The following is a 23,918-nucleotide window of genomic DNA, read 5'->3' as shown; positions in this document are numbered from 1 at the left end:
CATGCAAGAGTATTGTTGTGTACAGGGTGCTCATTTTGTTGCTTGTCTCACTTTGTGGCGTGAGGCGAGAAGAGCCCCTTCAGAAGCTGCCATTAAGGGACACAAATGAATAAACCAACACTCTCATCCCCCCACCCCCAATCACGCTGATCATACATGGAGAGAGAATATTCATAAGTACGATGAAATTAGGAAATGATGATGGGTATGTCTCCATCCAATGTGGAGCAGTGAATCAAGACTTCAGCACTTTCAGAGAAAATGTGTTAGTTCTTTCTCCCAAGCTTAATAATAGCTACCACTTCTAAATGAAGCGGTAATTTTAATTTCTATGCTTCCCACGTAGTGTTAAACATTGTTTTTACCTTTAGACTTACGAGTGGAGATGGTCAAAAATGCAGAATATTTTTCTATAAACATATTCTGTAACTTTTTGGGGAAAAATGTAACTATTTTTTAAAATTTCCAAATAGTATGGCAGCTGCAAACTGAAAAAAAAAAATAGGAACAAAATTCATAAAAACTGTCTACTTCTAAAATTCAAAAATTTCAAATCAGCTCTTTTCAATTAAAGAGGTAAATTGCTATGCTGTAATAGTTGCAGAGCAACTATAGAGGTGAGACAACTGAGATGGGCTACAAACTTTTAGCTAGAATGTTGTTGGTTTGCTGGTCATCTTAGCTGCTTTCCTGGCTACTCTAGCTATTGATCACCCAGAAAATCTCTCTCTTCAGCTGAAATGGAGGCTGCCCATGCCATACATCATCCTCTCTCCATAGAAGATGACCCACAAAAACTAAAACCCTTTATGTTACACCACTTACTTAGCTAATACCTTACCTCCAGTATCTTCTAGAATTTCTCTCTCTCTCATGGGACAGGAATGATTGCTGAGAAGACCACCTGAAAATTATCATGCTCTGCAAAATGTATTCTGAGGCACTGTCATTCATGCCAATGTGTATTTTAACCACTGGATCCTTGCCCACAGTCTTCAGAACACCATCCAGTTTTTCAATTATTTGTTTATGCTCCAGGAAGGATGAACTTTTGTCCCCTTCAGAATGTCTTATCCACTCCCTTAACATTGACTCACCAGTGGGGATTGTCTGTTTTCTTTGGATGATCTGTGGTCTTCTTTTGGGAATTTTTGACATCTTAAAGGCTTGAGGTGAGCACCCATCCTTAAGTGTCTCCTGAGGAGGTCCCTCATCCTTTCCTTCAGCTGAATCTTCCAAGACATTCACTGAAGCAGATGCAGAGAATTTGAAAGCAACTGCATTCCTCTAAATATACTGGATTTTTTTCTGGTGGTCTCAGACTGTCCCTTCTGTTCTGCTTCTGTGTGTGTAGAATGTCGTCTTCTTCTCTCTTCTTAGCCAGTCACAAAATGCCAGTCCTCTGTTTTCCTCTTTTTCCTGTTCCTGTCAGACCAGTTTTGTTCTCTAGTTGAGTCTGGAGCTGATGCCCAAATTGGGTTGTACAACACCTCTTCTGTGTGTCAGATGCTAAACTGGGTAAATAGCTGCCCTTCCAGATCACAGATCCATTTCCTCTAATATAGCTATACAGCAATCAACTTGCACAGGAAGTCTTTCTTCAACCAGGAAACTGAACATAGCACACCCCTTGCAGATCTCAATGATTGTCCCACTGCTGGCCTTTGTAGTTTGTTAAGCAGAACTGTATCTAGAGCAAAAGCTCCTATGCTTGTTTCTGCAAACTGTGTCATAAACTCCAGGTGGCCTGTCCTGTTCACCTGCTTAGGAGTCTGCTTCCCAACTGGTTTATACACCTACTTGCTCCTTGCCACTAGGGAGCTCTTAACCACTCAGACTGATCAGACTAGGTGTTTGAAAAGACCCCAAAGCTCAGCCTCATGGCCCTCGCAGACCAAACAAAATAGACCAAACACACAACTCACTAAGACCTTTACCACCAAGCACAGGATCTGCATCTACTCCTCTGAAATTCCTGTTTGCCAGCTGATAGAAGGGGATAGCCCTTACTTACTGAAGTAGTCCCATTCTCTTCACTGGAGCAATCCACCTGTTTAGAATCAGTCTCTTATACATACAGAGAGCTAAACATGAGGACTACTGCCTATGTGTGAACTCTGTATTGCTGAAAAATTGCTATCAGCTTGTAGTTTCTAAATATACCACCCAGAGGAATTTAGAGTGAGGCGTATTATTTTTTCATTTTGAGACTATAAAATATTAAGCAAGTCATGCAGTCTGAAAGATGAGTGTCCCCCTCAAAGAATGAATATAATCCTGTTATTTCTCTATTTATGTGGCTGACGTTCCTCATGTCATTGGTATTCTTCACAATTGTATCATGACTCCGTTAAATGGATTGAAAGAAATGCAGAGGCTGTTATACATCTATGGTATTGGGGGTTCACTGTCTAATAAGAACACTCGGATCAGGATAGAAGGAGGCTTAGGCACAAAACAGCAATTGTTAGATCACTTTGCTTTTAGACCTTTGTGCATGTAGAATTTGACAGGCATATCAGTTTTACAGTGTGCCCATCCCCCCTCCCACATTACAGTGCAAATGTAGTTCAGAAAAAACACCCAACATAACATTTTTGTTCTGCTGTCAGAAAAAAATTATATTTGAGTGATCATTAATCAAAATGAACCATGTTTCCCTCCCGCCAAAGGAATTTCAAAGGAATGTGGAAGTTCAAAAATAAGTTGCGTGTGTACATTGCTGGATGGAAAATGAAGCATTAGCTAGTATATTTCTAGTGCATGTACTCATAGCAAGTTTTTTAATGACCCAGTTATAGAACAGTTTTCTCTCTCTCTTTTTTTTTTTTAGTCTTAAACTTGGAAAAGTTATCTGGCACAGCCAAAGCTGCAATATTATGTAAGAAAATGATGAAACATAATTTATAGTCTTATTTGACTATTGCCATTATGAGTGTGTATGTGTGTGTGTGTACGAGACAAGGCAGTTGAAAAGTCAAAGCTGAAAGAAAGTGTTCTTGGATTTTACATCCACTTCCCCTCTGGGTAGATGTATGGGCCAAATTTTCAAAAATGACACCAAAACTGGATCTTCCAAATTGCACGTAATGTACATAGTCTACATCTGTGAATGCAAAACATGTATTTACTTTATTTGTATTCACAAATTGCACACTTTTTGCAGGTGTAATGCTGGAGGCCCTGAGGACCCCTTCTGAGTGCAAAGAGGATCCCTTCTGAGTGAGAGACCCCTTTTGAGTAAGCTTATATACAGAATAACATGCATTTAGGACTCGGTACCAGAAGCTTCAAGAAATGAATGTGTGATAGCAATTTGCATAAATAATTGCTCTGCCAGATCTTGTTTCAACATGCCACAAGAAATCATATGTTCACATGGAATGACACCTTCATATTATAATGAAAACGTGTTGTGTGCATATGGGGATTTGTATCGGTGCTGCCTCCTTATTCATATATTGAGCAGAGACAAGCACTGAGACACATTCTGCTCTCTTACACAGCTCCTGCTTACTTCAGGAAACCAAGATAGGTAGGAGTGTTGTATGGTTGTACCAGAGGACAAAATTGGACCCATTGATTTTTGTTAGTATAATGGTCCACTTAGAATCATAGAATATCAGAGTTAGAAGGGACCTCTGGAAGTAATCTAGTCCAACCCCATGCCCAGAGCAGGACCAATCCCCAACTAAATCATCCCAGCCAGAGCTTTGTCAAGCCTGACCTTAAAAACTTCTAAGGAAGGGGATTCCACCACCTCCCTAGGTAACGCATTCCAGTGTTTCACCACCCTCCTAGTGAAAAAGTTTTTCCTAATATCCAACCCAAATCTCCCCCACTGCAACTTGAGACCATTACTCCTTGTCCTGTCATCTGCTATCACTGAGAATAGTCTAGATCCATCCTCTTTGGATCCACCTTTCAGGTAGTTAAAAGCAGCTATCAAATCCCGCCTCATTCTTCTCTTCTGTAGACTAAACAGTCCCAGTTCCCTCAGCCTCTCCTCATAAGTCGTGTGTTTCCAGACCCCTAATCATTTTTGTTGCCCTTCGCTGGACTCTCTCCAATTTTTCCACATCCTTCTTGTAGTGTGGGGCCCAAAACTGGACACAGTACTCCAGATGAGGCCTCACCAATGTCGAAAAGAGGGGAACGATCACGTCCCTCGATCTGCTGGCAATGCCCCTACTTATACACCCCAAAACGCCACTTGATGCTACATAACTCTGATTGAATTTCTTTTAGGGTGATAAGTAGTGATCTTTGAGTTTAATCAACTTATAGGAACAAAAATGTCCAGATCATGTGTGTCACATGTAAAGCTGATATGTAATGTTTAGGAATTCTGTATGTGACCTAGTCATGAGGTGAAGTTACTGTGTGTTGTGTTATTAGACTTTCCTGTATGAATGTACTGATCTAGCGTAATAGGAGAATTGTTGGAGAAACAAGCAGGAAGGCAGCACAATGACTCCCAGATAAGAATATCCCATTGTCTTTCAAGTGTGTCCTGTGGAAATGTATTAGCTCCACGGATGTTCTATCTTGTCTCCAACAAGTTGAAAGCCTTGCTTGCCAATGCTGTGAATGAACAGATCAAAGGGCTACAAACAGTTCAAAAAGTGATGTGTTCTCTGAGAAGGAGGGTGATCAAAAAGACCTAAGCAGTTTTTAAAGGACACTCCCTGTAGCAGAGGGGAGTGAACTGTTTTGTGAGTTAAGGGAACAGATTTTCACTGGGTTTGAGGATGGTCTGTTGGAAGCTTAGACTAATCAGGATCCCCACATGGGAGATGGGTAGATACTGGATAAGCTAGATGTGTGTAGAGTCTGTTTTAAGATCTGTTTTTCTCTGAAATGTGTTTGTTCTAACTAAATAATACTTTGCTTTAAGAAGGCTGTTTGGCTATTGGATACCACTGTCATCTCTCCCAGAGAGAACAGAACTATGGGTGGTCAGCCTAAGTCAGGCTTGCTGAGATGATGATGATTAGTTCCAGGACACTGCTGCCCAAAGCCCTTTCTGAGAGTAGGGGGATCATGACTGCACCCCAAGAGAGAGCTGACAGCCTGAGAACTGATGTGGGGGCGGGGGCACTCAAAGACCAGGAGGGGCTAGATGTGCAGTTTGTTCAGTAACTGTGACAATATGAAGTCATACAATGATAGGGTTCTGATTCTCAGCTACAGTAAAGTTCCTTTACACCATTCTTGTGGTGTAAAGGGGCCTTCAAGTTGGGTATAAATGGACTTTATGCTCACTTTTAGGCTCTTTGACACTTTTGAAGTGGTGTATAGGGGCAATGTTTAACTGAGGATCAGGCCCTGAAGTTAGAACTGAAACTCCACTAACAAGTTTCCCCATGTTGACATGACTGCTACTCTAATCTAGTGCCTTTCCCACTGTGTCCCAACAAGAGTATTGAGACTGGATGGACGCCTCTTGTTCTCCTTTCCTAGGCTCCAACCGCACTGAGCTGAAGGCAAAGCCTTTCAGGGACTCTTGTCTATGGAATTCACTCCCTTTTAGAGCTGTCTTCAAAACTCTGTGTATAGCATTTTTATTCTGGCTAGTACTCCTTCTTTCCATCAGCTCTTCCTTTTTTAAAAATCAGGCTAGGAAAAAATAATCCACCGTATTCTTCATTGTCACATGCTCTGACTGATTTCCAAACTGGGCTCAGATTAGCTCGACCCTTAGACCTGTTATGTGTTTTGAGTATGTAAAATCCCAAACCAAACCAGTTTTATGTGATCTCTGGTTTCGTTGTAAAAGTGTAATGTAGAACAGAACTGTTTTCTTTATAGAGCAGATTTGTTTGTCTTTTTCTAAAGACTGAGAAGACAAAAGGAAAAAAAATACATATAACCACTTTGATGCTTTTCCCCCCTCTTTTCAAGGAAGGAAGGGAGGAAAGTTTGAAAAATGATGTTAATAAAAGTCACAGTAAAACTCTGAAAGCTTAGTCATAAATTAGCTCAGAAACACATACAAGTTTAAACTACAAATTGCTTTTAAAGTCACTAGTCACCCAAAAACTTAATAAAATGAAACCTTCACAGTTGTTAGAGAGTAGCAGCGGTTTGTTTTTAACATTTAATTAAAAATAATTCTCTATTGTTCTAATGCAGTCCTTTTTGCCTGACCTTTTTCACCTGTCTCCTTTGTTATGTTTCATTAAGAGTTCTCCACAAGATGATCAGTAAGTTGTTTTCCATAGCTACTTAGCATTTATTTTACATTGATCCCAGTGTCCCCTCCTGGAGGTGCCTAGAATGACTGTTTGAATAGCAAGGCTAAAAGCCTGCATGAATAAAATGGCAAAGTTGCACTTAACTGAAATACAATAGTGCAGAAGAACATATTTTCATAAGGACAAACACCTCCTTACTAATGCAGTTTAAAACCATAGCCAGATTCATGGTACCTGGGCGAGATGATTTTTTTTTTAAATGATCAGCATTGGTCTAACTCTGCCCTGATTGAAGATAATAGGTGTTTTACAATTGACTATAGAAGGAGCAGAATTAGCTCAAAATTGTGTGCTTTTATTCAAAATGTTAAGACAGCTATCTGTGCCCATCCAGTACTCTGGGCCATATCCTATACATAAATAATTATAACATAACCCTAGACAAAGGAGTGCTCGTAAATACAACTATCTCAACAGCCTTAACAAAAAGGGGAAAAGGCAAGTTTTGCCATGTTTTTGGAAGGTTAAACACAGGCTCTGGCTGACAAATGTGGGAAGTGAGAGCCAAATCCGACGAACACACACAAAGAACCTCTTGCCCTCATTAAACTTTAGTTTCTATATTGAGGGAGCTCCAGCTTGAACTTCTCTGCTGATCTTGTGTGTTGCCGTATGACAGATGAGGATAGCCTCTCTCTCAGGTTATCAGGTCCCAAGCCCTTTGGGGCTTTATAGGTTGAAATCAACATCTTGAATTGCACCTGGAAGCTTATTGGAAATCAGTGCAGATCACAGAATACTGGTCTAATGTGCTCTCAATGTGAAATTCCTCTTAATAAGCAGGCTGTAGCATTCCAAATGGCCCCAATTTCTGGCCCCATGCAGAGCACATTAGAGCAATCTAATCCTGATATGACAAAGGCATGGATAATTGTGGCAAGGGCCACATGGGAGAGAAAGAGGTTGCTCTCATCTTGCCAGGTGCAGATGGAAAAAAGCTTTAAAAACCCAGCCCATGGTACTTGGAGGGGTTGGGGTAGGAGGAGTACAGAGGGACAGCATGGTTGGTTTCATGTGGTTTAGTCTTTTGCAACATGAATCCCTGGCCTCTGCTGTTTTGAGGCCACGCCAAACGCATAGCCAGTCAAGCAAAACAGTGGGGAAACTGCAGCAGGCTGATGGGAAGCAGAAGAGAATCAAAATGGTGGATCTCAATTGTATTTAAAGGGCATGTCCTCCTTCCCTGGAGAATTTTGAAATAGCACGCAATTTTTTTCTGCATTTTTAGAAGTTAAGCTCCTTTCAAACCCCAAACTATATGCAAAGAATTACCAGTAAACATACTGCTCTTATCTAGGATTCTGAAGAAGGATAACTTGCTAATAGAGCAATAAATATTCATTTTAAAATTAAGTTGTAAAAGACGTGCAAAACCATATGGCCCCAAGTACACACACACGCACATACACACACACCTCAAGATAGCAGCATGAGGATTGAGAAAATTCAGAAAGACCTAAGACAATTATTCCCTCCCCTATGTGAAGGAAGTGGCTGCTCTAGCCATGGTGGGGAAGCCACTTGCTTCCCCTCTTCCAACCCTCACCTAGAAGACTCCTTTCCTGCTTCCCCTCCCACTTTTCTCCTCCTCCTTGGATTTTGCCCACATACCCACCCACTCCTTGAGCATACAGGAGAAGGGCTGGGATCAGTGTATGTCTCCTCACACTGCTGGGAGAAGAGAGAGGCGCTGAGGAACCAGCAATGGAAAAAGCATAGGGAAGGCATCAACAGCACCGCACTTCCTAATGGCTGGAGATGAGAGGAGTGGATTGTGGTTGCTCAGTTTTGACAGGCTAGCTGGTTTCCCTCGGCTGGGGTGTCTCCCTTCTCTCTCACCCACACAGTGCATGAGCCAGTGCCACCAGGAGTTGATTCTCAGCAGACTCCCTTGTGCACCACCCTACAGGAACAGACTCCCTGTGTTCCAGATCTGAACATCATTTGGCCCAGCCACCCCCCTGTCTGGATGGAAGGGCAGCCAGACCAAATTTCAGTGGTGTTGCAACCATGTAGCTGGAGCAATGCTGTGGCTCACTCAATCAGCAGCCATACTGATTTAGTGTGGGACCACTGGTTAAAAGTGGTCAGGCCGTGGGCCCCCAGCTCCAGGGCCTATGGAACCCTGCCCCCCCCTCCACAATTGGCACCTCTGCTCTCTATGCCCCATAGTAGAGCAGCCATGTACATTCTCTCATCTGTTTCTTTTTCTCTCTTGGATTACTTAAAGCCAGTGAAATCTCAAAGCTCCAGGCAATAGGGCTACAAGTGCTTTAATGAAGCTTGAATTAGGATGATAATGTAATTAGTGTAGTTGAGGAAATACCTGCAGGGCCAAAAGGAGGGGGGGAAAGAGAAACCTTAGACACTGCATCTGGGTTTTTCTCCTCAGCAAATCCTTGGGGCTAGTTCACTGTCCCTGTCAAGCAGGGCAATGTGCCTGCAAATTTCATATAGCAGAAAACATGTGTAAGAGTAACTGCCAAACACTTCTATACCTCTCAGCAAGTACACCATGGGGGGACATAAATTAATGCAAGAAAAATAAACCCCATCTAGCAGGGAGCTGGAAGATTCCCTGAGAGAGCTGCTTGCGCCAACAATTGAGGGGCAAACTTGAAAAGATTTGCAGTTTGGATGCTGATCCAGATTGTCCAAATTTCATAAGTCTATAATGATAATTTGCCTCTTAACAGAGATTCCCCCCTCCCCCTTAGTAAGTTAAAACCACACCTCAAATCCCTGAGAGGTAGGTAAATTTTTAGAGTAAGAAACTGAGGCATTGGGAAATTGAGTGAAATACCACAAATCCCACATTGAGAGGGTGCCAAAGCCAAGAACAGGGACCCTAGGTCTGATCCTCCAGTGCTCTGAACCTTGTATAGCCATCTACATCTGTGCAAAGCAAGTGCAAGTACTGCCATTCTGATGTGATAGTGTTACACCCACTTTGCATCAGTGCAAACAATTGCTTCTATATCATATCCTATTACCCATAACACTCCAATTTTTTAAATAATTAATACCATATTCTTGAGAGAGTAATCTCAGAGGCACAAGCTGCAACATAATTAGTCTTTCAGAAGAATATGTCCTTCTGCTGCTTAGTTCAGAAAAGGAAAAGCAAAAGCAAACTGAATACTATAAATGCCTTCGCATCTCAGAAAAAAAGTTAGTGGAAAACTACTGCAGCTATATTGCGCTTTCTTTTAGTGCTAGAACAGATCATTGCCTTGTGTTATGCAGCTGAGTTATACCAGTTTTGTAGACCTACATCCTGCATATTTGCTAACTTTGGACTGCCTCTGTTTTGTTTTGTTTTTAATCCATGTAAAGTCAGTTGAATTGCATCCAATATGATATGTTCTTTTCATTATAAAGTGTTTTATATAATTCCTAAAGATACAACTGTGGGAAATACGGATTTAATTGTATCACTATTTTCAGTAATCTACAGTGGTGGTCCTCAACATGGTTTAACATGGGTGGTCTCTTAGCAATCTTTCCCCACAAATCACTTCACTCCAGTACCACCCATCCAACACTTTTATAATTGTGATCAAATATATCAAATGTGATCAAAAGCTGGACGTGCACAAGTCCATGGGGCTGGACGAGTTGCATCCGAGAGTGCTGAAGGAATTGGCGGCTGTGATTGCAGAGCCCTTGGCCATTATCTTTGAAAACTCGTGGCGAATGGGGGAAGTCCCGGATGACTGGAAAAAGGCTAATGTAGTGCCAATCTTTAAAAAAGGGAAGAAGGAGGATCCTGGGAACTACAGGCCAGTCAGCCTCACCTCAGTCCCTGGAAAAATCATGGAGCAGGTCCTCAAAGAATCAATCCTGAAGCACTTACACGAGAGGAAAGTGATCAGGAACAGTCAGCATGGATTCACCAAGGGAAGGTCATGCCTGACTAATCTAATCGCCTTTTATGATGAGATTACTGGTTCTGTGGATGAAGGGAAAGCAGTGGATGTATTGTTTCTTGACTTTAGCAAAGCTTTTGACACGGTCTCCCACAGTATTCTTGTCAGCAAGTTAAGGAAGTATGGGCTGGATGAATGCACTATAAGGTGGGTAGAAAGCTGGCTAGATTGTCGGGCTCAACGGGTAGTGATCAATGGCTCCATGTCTAGTTGGCAGCCGGAATCAAGTGGAGTTCCCCAAGGGTCGGTCCTGGGGCCGGTTTTGTTCAATATCTTCATAAATGATCTGGAGGATGGTGTGGATTGCACTCTCAGCAAATTTGCGGATGATACTAAACTGGGAGGAGTGGTAGATACGCTGGAGGGGAGGGATAGGATACAGAAGGACCTAGACAAATTGGAGGATTGGGCCAAAAGAAATCTGATGAGCTTGAACAAGGACAAGTGCGGAGTCCTGCACTTAGGATGGAAGAATCCCGTGCACCGCTACAGACTAGGGACCGAATGGCTAGGCAGCAGTTCTGCAGAAAAGGACCTGGGGCTACAGTGGACGAGAAGCTGGATATGAGTCAACAGTGTGCCCTTGTTGCCAAGAAGGCCAATGGCATTTTGGGATGTATAAGTAGGGGCATAGCGAGCAGATCGAGGGACGTGATCGTTCCCCTCTATTCGACACTGGTGAGGCCTCATCTGGAGTACTGTGTCCAGTTTTGGGCCCCACACTACAAGAAGGATGTGGATAAATTGGAGAGAGTCCAGCGAAGGGCAACAAAAATGATTAGGGGTCTAGAGCACATGACTTATGAGGAGAGGCTGAGGGAGCTGGGATTGTTTAGTCTGCAGAAGAGAAGAATGAGGGGGGATTTGATAGCTGCTTTCAACTACCTGAAAGGGGGTTCCAAAGAGGATGGCTCTAGACTGTTCTCAATGGTAGCAGATGACAGAACGAGGAGTAATGGTCTCAAGTTGCAATGGGGGAGGTTTAGATTGGATATTAGGAAAAACTTTTTCACTAAGAGGGGGGTGAAACACTGGAATGCGTTACCTAGGGAGGTGGTAGAATCTCCTTCCATAGAGGTTTTTAAGGTCAGGCTTGACAAAGCCCTGGCTGGGATGATTTAGTTGGGGATTGGTCCTGCTTCGAGCAGGGGGTTGGACTAGATGACCTTCTGGGGTCCCTTCCAACCCTGATATTCTATGATTCTATGATTCTATGATATACCTTCACATATCCTGTCATTGGTGTAAGAATTTCAGGTTGTGGCTTCTGAGATGCTTTCTTCCCATGCCAAAGCATCTGCCAATAAAGCAAAGTGGCTTGGTAAAGTATTTTTGGACTAATGTACAAAACTAGTGAGCAGTTCTCCAAGGGAAGGCTAAAGCCCTTTTGGTAAGACTCCTTCCCTCCCCCCGTGACATACTGGGGCACAAGCCAGACTGAATAGTTGTCACCCCTGCTCTGTAATCTGGGGTGCTCTTTACAATGCCTTGCTGCTGTGTCCTCCAACCTGGACTGCTCATAAACAGCCTCCAGCATGAGAGTCACTCCCTGCTATGTCTGTGTGTGTGCTGCTACCAGCCAGCCTTAGCTAGCTTCTTACCAGCCTTAGTTATGCCGCAAGGGGATCCCAACACCCCCCTGATCCCAGATCTTTCCCCCCAAAATGTGTGTCTTTTACTGCCCAGCCCTCTCCTGGACAGTACAAATGTATTTAAGCTCATTATTCTTTTAAGGGAATAATATGCCAGTTTATTATTTTAAATAGATTCCAACTTAAACACACTGAATTAGATAAAACAGTAAAACAAGTTTTTTAACCACAGAGAGCTTTTAAGTGAGTACAAGTAATAATGCATAAAAGTCAGAAATGGTTACAAGAAAAATAAAGATAAAATGCTTCCTAGCATTTACTTAAGAAACTATCTTCGTTACAAAGCAAACTTTTTCATCACAAGCTGCAGCAGGTTACTGACCGAATTCTCAAATCAGGACCTCTCCCCCAGAATCAAACAGCTGTTTATTTTTGTCCTCTAAAGTGCAGAGAATGTGGTGGGCAGGGAGAGAGAGAGAGAGAGAAAGGTGCCTTGGGGTGTTGGCCATTTCTTTTTATAGTTTCAGTTCCTCTCTTGAAAAACATTTCCAGCTGAGTTCCCGGAGACATAGTCTGTGCGGAAGGATACTCCTTGCTGGTTTTTCTGCTGGTTTGAACTTCTTTTGTGTTCCGTCCCTGCTTGATGATGCTTTACTGCTTAAAATAAGGCAAGCACCCATTCCTTTTTTTTTGTTTAGGACAGACATGACTTCTGACTGGGCAGGACTGTGGGGTTTGGAACATGTTAATATCATACAGGGGAATCTTACAACTCTGCATACAATGCTGCCACACATACTTTACAGGGCAATACTGACCAGCAAATTATCGGTTTTCAAATGATACCTTACAAGACATATTTTGTACAAAGATTATTACAATAGTGTGTAGTATGTGAATACAGGGGTCTATTCTGTCACACCCCCATTTTCAAAAATTATGCAAATTGGTGCATTCAGAAAACAAAACCCAATATTGCTCCTTAATCTCCAGGGGTAAGGTCAGGACCTAGGAGGGTTGGTTTAGTATCTCTCCTGGAAAGAGGATGAATTCCAGGAGAAGTAGGGAAATCCCCTCAGCCTATACCCAAATTCAAACAGTTGGTCTTATCCAGCAAGATGATGAGTGCCCCTCAATTCTCACTGAAGTCAATTTAAAAATGAGGCCACCTCATAAGATTATCTCCTCTTTCCACTCCCTGAACCCATAGTCCCAAATTGGCTCCATTTGCTCCCTCTCTACTCAGTGATATGCTGCTCCCAGGCTGAGCTCTGAGCTCCTGGGGGGCTGTAAACATAGCTTCTGTCTGCCGCCCTAAGGAAAGGGAAACCACAGTTCAACTCCCTCTCTCATTCCCCAGAAGGGGGGAAGATGTGTTCAGGGCACCGTTTAGTACTTTCCTCTTCTAATGAGGCACGCAAGGGGTCTGCACTGTGGGATGGCTTTGTCTTCTAGCAAGGGAGCCAGCACCCACATTTACAGGCTCCTAGAGCAAAGAGCTTCCAGGAGTGCTTCAGATCCCTGAAGACTATGGGCCACAGGCTGACACCCTGATTTATTGCATGCTGACAATATTTCTGTAGGGGAGCTATGTAAAGAGGGAGCTGGAGAGCAACAATCTAGCCCCAAAAGGGAGAGAATGCCCAGAGATTTCATGTTCTTGGCCGAAGAAGTGAGCTCTATTCGATTCCCATTTTATCCTGTCAGACCATTAAGCAGAGTGATATGAATTTGTTCTAAAGATCCCTTGCATTTATAATCCTGACAAACACAACAGCTTGGAGAAGGATACTGGAAAAGGAGCATGCTGATCTACTACATACAACTACTGGGCCATAATCTTCTTGCAGGTATGCTGGCTGGGTGGGTTTGCACCCGTGTAACAGAATAGAATGTGATCAGTGTGTATGAACTGAGGAAGAAAAGGAGGAATGGAAGTTCTTTTGGTAGAAGGTGGGAGAGAGTGAAGCGTCCACGAGTAGGGGCAGAATGGAAAGTATCTGAATGGAGGAATAGAAAGAAATGGAATGAATCTAAGAGCGGAGTGAGGAGGGGTACAAATATAAAAACTGAAGGTTCTGGGGAAGTAACCTTCCAGTGGGGAGGGAAGAATTTTAATGTACGACTGCGTGAAATCAGAAGCCAGGTCTATTAACAATCTATTTGTTTATGGTACTTGGGGCAACAGTCTCAAAAACAGGAGCCTGAAGTCAGTCACCAAAATCCATGTTTAAGCACCTAAATACGTGATTCAACTTTCAGAAGTGCTGAGCCCCCAGAAGCTCCGGTTGACTTTACTGTCTGCTGCTGGCTATTTAGCACTCTGCAAAATCAAGACATCTTTTGAAATATGAGTTCAGGAGTGTAATGTTTCCTAGAAGCCAGATTCAGTTCTAAATTCCATCACTGGAAACAGTAAATAACTTTAGTGAAGTCAGATTCAGCCCAACGCAACTGAGAGAAGAATCCAGCCCTACGTGTTCCGGCTCATCTGGTTTTAAATGGCTCACGTGATGGAGTTACTTCCCTAAGAAACTATTCTACAGTCTAACAGATGTGACTGGTAGGGATATTTTCCGCTGGTAATCGCACTAAATTTTTCTTTGCTAATTTTCATCCCATCACTCCCACTGATATTCCCTCGGACCTCAGTAACAGGTTAGGATTTCTGCCTACATTCCAAATGACTACCAACCAATCTGTATGGTAATTGGAGAGCAGGAGCACGTGTTGTAATGATCATGCGCTCTCTGTAAATTGACTAGATCCGATCTGGATCTTCAGTCACACATCGCGCCACAGCTCCCTTCCCTTCTCCTTCATTCCCTGACACAGTTCAGTGTGGCTCTATTACTGTGTTTATTTATATTCTGCCTTTTGTATCACCCATTCGTTGGCTCTTTATGGTCAAGTTCAAATTTATTTTCCCCAGGCTGCTCTACTGTTGACCTGTCAGCAGTGGAAATCTCAACTGCATTCATCCCTTTCCTCAAATGCACTTGTCTGTCATAGCCACTACTTAAATAGCATGACATGTATGGAAATCACACATAGTTTATTTAAAATGCCCCACAGCTCCCTCCAGGCACTCACTGAACATTGGCAGCTCAACCAGCTAGTACCTCTGTTGTTCAGTTTCTGAATAATACAATAAAATACAGTAGCACCTGTACTGTGCCTTTCATGCGGAGCACCCCAGGGCACTTCACACAGAGGAAACACAGCTATTAAAATGAGTAGTATAGGACTTGTCAGGTTAATTGAAAACTAGGGTGAAGAGCAAGGCTATTAGCAGGACTTGAACCTGAAAGGAGACTCAGGGGGACAGGGTGGGAGTAGGAATGAATCCTGGTGTTCCTGGATGTAATGGAAAAATGCTCCTGTCGGAGTGAAAGGATTAAGCAAGAGGGCACTGGGGACTATATGACTCTGGACGTTGGTAATTAGATTTAAAAAATAAAAATAAATCAAGGACATATGTAAGCAGGTGGTGCTCCCACACTGCTGTGAACAGAGAATACATCCTGGCTATGCTCCAAACTTACCTTTCTTCTGAGGCTTCTTGTTTGTTGTTAACTTACATGCAACCAAATGTAAACTGCAGCTGAAGCTTTCTTCCTGTTTGGCTGTTCCTAGAGATTTTTCCCTGAAGGCCTCTTTGGGTCCTGCCCTTCATTTCTGCTGCTTCCCCTGTCCTAGGTTGGAGCTTATGGGACCCACCTGCCACCGTGAGTCAGAAGAAATAACTCCTCATCTTTATGTGGGGTTCAAGTACCCTTGAGGGTGACTCAGACACAGAGCCCTGCATTCCTATCCTGTCCTAGAACCAGACACCTCTTCATACCTTGGCAAGACTATATTTGTATGTCAGTTTATACTCTGTGTATATTATAATTCCTTTTGCTCAGTCCTCACCGACCAGGACCATTCATAGAATTGAAGGCCTGGAGGGGACCTCAAGAGGTCATCTAGTCCAATCCCCTGCACTCATGGCAGGACTAAATATTATCTAGACCATCCCTGACAGGTGTTTGTCTAACCTGCTCTTAAAAATCTCCAGTGATGGAGATTCCCCAACCTCCCTAAGCAGTCCGTGAGGCTGAAAGATTTTAATCCTCTAAAACTGCATCGAACAATCTCCTACAAATGTACATACTCCACAATGACTTGGTGCTATTATAAAGCAGAAATATTTTCTTTTTAAGAGGAAAAAAAGATCACCCCAGCAAATATATGGGAATGTCTCTGTCGTGAGTCCCATGACCCATGTATGACATGATTAGCAGTTAATCACAAAGCCCCACTTGTGTCAAGTAATCTGAATCCATTGCATAATCAGACTTTCATCAGCTGGAGCATGCTGTGAGACAGATCAGAGAGAATAGGTATGAATATATGTTTGGTAAGGTGGGATGGTACTGGAACCTAAAGCCAGTGGCACTTTGAAATCAATAATAATCAGTTCAGCAACAAACTGGAAGCCAGTGGTTTCTGACAGAATAGGCAAAATGTCAAATTTTGTGTAAGTGAGTTCCCTGATGTCACAGCAGCAGCCTTGGAATGTATTTCTCTAAAAGATCCATCACATCAGAAATGTAATAACAGGCCAGGATAGTGGGGGGCGGGGGAGGTAACAAAGAGCGAGGTGGATAAATTGAAGTATGAGGGAGCTTGAGTGTGAAATAAAGCTGGTTGTTATGCTAATGCATGGATCAAACAGCAGAACGGAATCCACAGGAAGAGAGTAGCTCAAGACTGCTCACAATAAAAGGCTTTTAATTGCAATTAATGATCAGCATATGTAAAGCAAATAATTTCTTTTTAAATATACACAATACTATAATCAAAATACATTGTGTGAAGTGAATGGTCATGCAAAGTGACCATGTTCTTGGGGAAAAGCCAATCCAGAATATATGTAATTATCAATTTTTCTGGAATCAACAGAAGTAGCTGCTTATTAGAGCTGGTTGGAATTTTATTCAGCAAATATTTAAATATTTCATCTGGAAATGCTACCATGGTGTCTGGTGGGAGTAGTTCATTGTCTTCTAGAAGCCAGGCTCCCTGGTCAGATTACAGCTCCCATGATGCACCATGATCTCACCTCTTGGCTAGGGGAGGCAGTATTTTAAAGGAGACCCTGATCATCTGGTGCATCATGAGACAGTTGGTCAGGTCAGGGATTCCAGCCCACAGAGGAAAAAGGGAATATGAGGCAACCAAACTACAACTCCTGTGATGCTCTATGGCAGTGTATCCAAATTAAGCTTTTTTGTTTTCAGCTAAAATATTTCAGTTTGGGGGCATTTGGTTTTTCAATGAAAAATTGAAGTTTTCCACCGATACACTTTTAATGAAAAATTTTGTTCAGTCATAATCCCAATTTTCTAATGGAAGAACAGTTTTGTTGGAAAAAATTTCAAACAGCCCTACAGATGAAACTGAGTAGGAGGATGTTATTTACTAGTTAGAGTAGAGATCTGGGAGTCAAGACTCCTGGGTTTTATTCCTGGCTTTGCCACTAATTTCCTCAGGCACCTGGGGTAAGTAATTTACCCTCTCTGGTCCTCATTTTTATTATCTATGAAACAAGTATAATATTACCTCACAGGGATGTGATGAGGCTAACTAATACTTGTGAAGAACTTTGAGATTGTAAGATGAAAGGCGCTAGATAAATGGGAAGTATTATGTCAAAAGCAAAATCTTCAATGCTGGCGGTCACATCCCCAAGCATTCTGCTTTCTAGGGACACAAAGAACAATAATCAACCCAAGCTGCAGACAATTTCAAAGTCTCATAGGATGAAGAACAATTCCCCTAGTCAGTATCTTACAGAAGATACACACGATGGTTTATTTCATTCTTACCACCATACACCACTGAATACATCTTACAAAAGAAAAGAAACATCAAAGACACAGTATATACTCCTTTGCAAAAGCTCACACACTACAAAGTCTGCAAGCAGGGCTCAGACGATTTGGCCCTAAACTGGCATTTATCATTCATAAAGACTCTGTATGCTCCTCTTTAGGGTCTGTCAAATTTACTATCTAATACGTATACACAGTGTGACACACTTCATTGCAGAGACACTAGGGCAACATATCTGATCATTTTACTGTGCTTTTGACAGATATCAGGAAAGAAAGCAATTTGTTCACCTCGATTCTAGAAAAGCAGATGCGTCGTTAACGGCACTCGAACACGGTACTGGTAGTACGTAACTGAACAGGAGATCTCAATGGGATTTGGACAGGGGTGGTTTTGGTTTAACAAAACCTCATTCTTCATGCTTTGGTTTTTCAAGTCCACAAACCAAAGCCTTTTGGGTTCTGATTTTGGATTTATAGCCTAAAGAAATATGAAATATTTTATACTTGCCAAGTCTTCCCTGCTCGCCTGTGATTCTCAGAATGACATAAGTCTCCTTTTTCTCCTTTAAATAATTCTTGTGCAGCTGTAAGTCTGTGAAAGTAATAAAATAGAGAATACGAAAACCACAGCATCCACATTACAAAAATCAGAATGCAGGAAACAAACAAACAAAAAATATCTGTATGACTTGATTTTTCAAATCAATATTTTTGCACACAATCAGAATACAGTAAACAAACAAACAAAATATCTATATGGCTTGATTTTTCAAATCAATATTTTTGCACGCAAAAAATGCAGCCCATCACTGCACATGATTTAGATGCGTAATCACAATTCCATGAGCAAAGTGGGTAGCTAAGTGCACAAATGGCTAGTTATATAGGTAATGTAAGCACATGCAATTATCTACTGTGCAAATGAATTTTTGAGCATGTAGCCGTATGCTCCTAAAGTTGAAAAATGGCCTTTTTTTTCCTCCTCCTTCTTTTTTTTTTTAACACAACAACATCAGACTCATGATTGGGAAGTTTTGCCATTTGGAGTCTGTGTGGATGCTTACCTAAAGCTTATTGTAGTTATCTAAAGTTATCTCCATAGTTCTATGTCTCCACACATTCCCATTCCTTCAACAAGCCAGCTACCCTATACAGCATCTTTTGGTCTCTCTCTTCCTCCTGCAAATTTTGGGGGCATCTCCCTTTACTTTCTTACTTTCAGAAAGCTGCACAGCCTAGTGTATTGAGTATCGGACTGGAAGTCAGAAGAAATAGATTCTGTTCCCAGTTCTGCCACTTATGTGATCTGTGACTTACATACACAATTCTTCCAAAATGACCGTGAATTTGAGATGTTTCACTTTTTGAGTAACCAACCTGCAGCACTAAGGACCTGATTTTTGCAGTGATGCTGAGCACCTGTAACTCAAGTTGATGTCAGTTGAGCACCTCTGGAAAGTGGGCCATAGACTTCTCAAGTTGTGTAATCAAAAATGGAGGCACCCAGAACCCCTGGACGTTTTTGGTAAAAGAGGCATTAACATCCTTGTGCCCCAGTTTCTTCAGATCTAAAATGGAGATAATAATGCATGCTTTCCAAGGTAAGACACTTTGAGATCTATAGACGGAAATGACTATTTAAGTGCTATTAAGTATTATAATTACATGTTAATACCAAATACAAATAAAATGGGAGGAAAAGAGCTGGTGGCTAGGAGAATGCGAATGGAACAGGGAAGAGTGGTGGAAGGAACCCAAGCAATCTGGAAAGAGCAGGTGAGGATCTCGGGAAAGGGAAAAGCTGCAGTGGAAGTGATTGGGGTTGTGGTGAATAAAGCTAGGGACAAGTCATAACTGATTGGGAGTGCTCTCAGCTGGTGGATGGAAGGAGGGAGCTGAACAGTTAGAGGCGTGATTGGGTGGACTCTGTAGAGGGAAGGCATGAGCAGAGGAGAGGGGCAGATGTGGGATGGTTCTGGGCATGTGGACAGAGTGGCAGAAGAGCTACAGGGGAGTAAACAAATAGTGAAACTGAAGACAGGATTAGATTGGCACAGCAGGAGGGCCTTAGTGAAAGGGCATAGGGAGAGAATGGATAAAAAGGCTATAGGGCTGGGGAAGAAAACAGAGTAAGGAAAGAATGAGTGGGAAAGGAAGCCAACCACTGAGTTTGGGAGAGATGTGTATAAGGATAGGGTATCAGGAGGGAGGGGAGACTGGGTGGGAGGGAGACAATGGTGGTGGCCTAGGTACAGGGCTGTGGTGGTGTGATGGATTCCCCCACTTCTTTGGGGTGCCAGCTGGGACTGGGGTACCACTGAGCCTGCCTGACCCACCAACGTGGACTCCCTTTACACTGTATTGCTAAGGCAAACCAGCCAAGCCTTCCCCTCAGGCTTCAGACTGCACTTTACCAGCACACCTACAGATAGGGACACACCCAGCTGCAGCTTTATACACACATGCTGAGATCAGCTCTGCATGGGAAGGCTCAGCTAAGGAATTGCCCAATACTCAAGTGCACCCCCCCTCTAGATGGTAGAAACAAAATTGTACTGTCTTGCACTGCACAGAGAATTGTACAGTATAAGCTCATGAAAATCGCTCTCATCTCAATGTGGAAAGAGAGATTGTCATAAATATAAAGGGAAGGCTAACCACCTTTAAATCCCTCCTGGCCAGAGGAAAAACCCTTTCACCTGTAAAGGGTTAAGAAGCTAAGGGTAACTTCGCTGGCACCTGACCAAAATGACCAATGAGAAGACAAGATACTTTCAAAGCTGGAGGAGGGGGGGGAAACAAAGCATTGTCTCTGTCTGTTTGATGTTTTTGCCAGGACCAGAGCAGGAATGCAGGTCAGAACTCCTGTAAAAAGTCAGTAAGCAATCTAGTTAGATATGCGTTAGATTCTGTTTTGTTTAAATGGCTGATAAAATAAGTTGTGCTGAATGGAATGTATATTCCTGGTTTTTGTATCTTTTTGTAACTTAAGGTTTTGCCTAGAGGGATTCTCTATGTTTTGAATCTGATTACCCTGTAAGGTATTTACCACCCTGATTTTACAGAGGTGATTCTTTTACTTTTTCTTCAATTAAAATTCTTCTTTTAAGAACCCGATTGCTTTTCATTGTTCTTAAGATCCAAGGGTTTGGGTCTGTGTTCACCTATGCAAATTGGTGAGGATTTTTATCAAGCCTTCCCCAGGAAAGAGGGTGTAGTGCTTGGGGGGGGGTATTTTTTTTGGGGGGGGAGATGTTTTCAAGGGGGCACTTCCCCTGTTCTTTGTGTAACACTTTGGTGGTGGCAGTGTTTAACCTAAGCTGGTAAGAATAAGCTTAGGGAGTCTTTCATGCAGGTCCCCACATCTGTACCCTAGAGTTCAGAGTGGGGAAGGAACCTTGACATGGTGGCAGAGTGGTGGGATTAACTTGAAATCATTTTGAGATCATTTTTTGATTTTTTTTTTTTGAGCCAGAAGCACAGAAGGATTTTAAAAGATTTTAAAGGGTTTTGTAAAAGGGGACAAAGCAACGAGCATAACAAAAGGGAGCTTGCTTTTGTGAGCTGGCGTTTCTCTACCTAAAGGCGGGGTAGTTAACCTTCTGCAGGGAAATTCACAAGTCTTCACAGACCTGAAGAAGTTTTGTTTGTTTTGTGTTTTGTTTTTTTTCTGGCTAAGAGCAACTAGAGGGTTTTTCCTGTCTATTTGCTGGGAGACAAAGGATTTTTCTGTAGGCTGATAATCACGCTCAGAGAACATAGGTATCCGGTTACAGAACAACCTATTTTTTTGACAAGCCAAGTTTTGTTTGTTTGTTTGTTTTATTTCTAACTCTCAGGTGTAAAGTTAGTTAAAAACAGAGAGGCAAACATGACAGAGCTCAAAACAGAAACAGCCAAAGAGGCTGCCCACAGGAGAGCTATGGAGGCAAAGGAAAAAGTAAAAGAATCACCTCTGTAAAATCAGGGTGGTAAATACCTTACAGGGTAATTAGATTCAAAACACAGAGAATCCCTCTAGGCAAAACCTTAAGTTACAAAAAGATACAAAATATACATTCCATTCAGCACAGCTTATTTTATCAGCCATTTAAACAAAACTGAATCTAACGCATATCTAACTAGATTGCTTACTGACTTTTTACAGGAGTTCTGACCTGCATTCCTGCTCTGGTCCTGGCAAAAGCATCACACAGAGAGAGAGAACCCTTTGTTCCCCGCCCCCTCCAGCTTTGAAAGTATCTTGTCTCCTCATTGGTCATTTTGGTCAGGTGCTAGCGAGGTTACCTTAGCTTTTTAACCCTTTACCGGTGAAAGGGTTTTTCCTCTGGCCAGGAGGGATTTAAAGGTGTTTACTCTTCCCTTTATATTTATGACACGAAAAAGAATGGAAGCATGCTCAGGAGGAAAGGGAGGCGGCCCACAGCAGAGCTATCGAGACAAGGGAAAAAGAAATGGAGGAAAAGGAAAAAGAGAGGAAGCATGCACTGGAGATGGAGAAGGCAAAGGCTGAGCGGAATCTACTGGATAACCCTAACCATCCTTCCCCAACAATCCACAAATGGGAGTGACTATGTCCACAGTATGATGAATCCAGTGATATTGCTGAATATTTTCTCACCTTTGAGAGACTGTGTACTCTCCATAAAATTCCTGAAGCTCACAAGATGACCACATTGGTCGCAAAATTGACTGGAAGAGCTCTGGACATATTCAATAAGATGCTATTGATGAGGCTTCTGACTATGATAAGTTCAAGGATTTGGTTTCAAAGCAATTTCAAATTACATCTGAAACATACAGAGTAAAATTTTAACCCTTAAGAGAGGGCCTGGACTAAGTAATGTGGCTTATCTAAACCAGATGAAGGATCTGTTAGATAAATGGGTCCAAGGAAGGGGTGTCACTAGCTTTGACGGAATGTGTGATTTGATAGCTCAGGAGCAATTCCTGAATATGTCCAAGGATGAAATAAAACAGTGTTTATGGGATAAGGAAATGGACTCAGCAGAAAGTCTTGCTTCTTATGCTGATCGATACGAGTAGTCCCAGACTGCCAGAGAGGTGGGGCAAGCCAGAACAAAACGGCTGGAGGAGGGAGAGAGGAACAACCCTGGTTGCAGTTGGAGCAGATACCAGAAGGGACACCCTCAGACCACACCCTACTATCGGGGGCAGCCCAAGACCCCAAATACTCACCAAGGAATACTCCAGGCACCTTATCGTCCTGCCACACCGTTCTCTAGCAACCCACCTTGCCCCAGTGACCCATCAGCTGGATGATGTTTTAAATGTAACAAGCCAGGGCATGTAAAGGCCAACTGCCCCAAGAACCCCAACAGATTACAGTTCATTGCACCGGAATCACACCAGAGGTCCTCAGGCCCAGATACCCTCAGGGCAGAGGGAAACTGTGAGTGTGGGTGGGAAGAAGGTGACCGCGTGGATGGGCACTGGAGCGCAAGTGTCAGCTATCCATGCTTCCTTAGTGGACCCCAATTTAATCGACCCAGAGATCCAAGTGATAATTCAACCCTTCAAGTCCAACTCTTTCAATTTGCCAACAGCCAAGTTGCCTATCCAGTACAAGGGCTCGTCAGGAACGTGGACTTTTGCAGTCTATGATGATTATCCCATCCCCATGCTGTTGGGGGAAGACTTGGCCAATAATGTGAAGCTAGCCAAGAAGGTAGGAATGGTCACCCGCAGCCAGGCTAAGCAAGCCATCACGCCTAGCTCTGTTCCGGAAACTTCTACCAGGACCCGGTCAGAGGCGGTGGAACCGGACCCCATGCCAATGTCTGCAACAGCAGTAGTGGATCCAGTCCCAGAGACCCAGACATAGCCAGCCCCAGAACCAGAACTGGCGGAACAACCAACACCAGAGTGCCCCACTGAACCTGAACTGGCAGCAGCCGATAACCCTACACAAGAGGCTCATCTGGAGCCTGAACCCCAACATAGTGCACCAGCAGAGAGTGGTTCACAGTCAACAGAAACAGCCCCATCCCCTATATCGCTTCCAGAGGGACCAAGCCTAGGTCCACAATCCAATGAGGAACTGATGTCTCCAGCATCAAGGGAACAGTTCCAGACCAAACAGGAAGCAGATGAAAGCCTCCGGAGAGCTTGGACGGCAGCACGGAGCAACCCACCACCTCTCAGCTCTTCTAATCGATCCAGGTTTGTTGTAGAAAGAGGACTTTTATACAAGGAAACTCTTTTGGATGGACACCAGGAAGACTGGCATCCCCAGAG

General features: G+C 42.9%; 1 long non-coding RNA gene across 1 annotated transcript; it reads left to right on the top strand.

The window, feature by feature from the left end:
- The first annotated feature begins 21,554 nt into the window (after positions 1-21,554).
- Positions 21,555-22,163, top strand: LOC122465790. The gene is made up of 2 exons (XR_006290840.1): positions 21,555-21,600; positions 22,047-22,163. It is a non-coding gene; the product is annotated as an uncharacterized LOC122465790 (long non-coding RNA).
- Positions 22,164-23,918: the final 1,755 nt, after the last annotated feature.

The sequence above is a fragment of the Chelonia mydas genome, chromosome 5 (genome assembly GCF_015237465.2).
Source record: "Chelonia mydas isolate rCheMyd1 chromosome 5, rCheMyd1.pri.v2, whole genome shotgun sequence".
Taxonomy (NCBI): domain Eukaryota; kingdom Metazoa; phylum Chordata; order Testudines; family Cheloniidae; genus Chelonia; species Chelonia mydas.
Note: the sequence above shows the minus strand (reverse complement) of the source record. Positions and strands in the feature narration are given on the sequence as shown.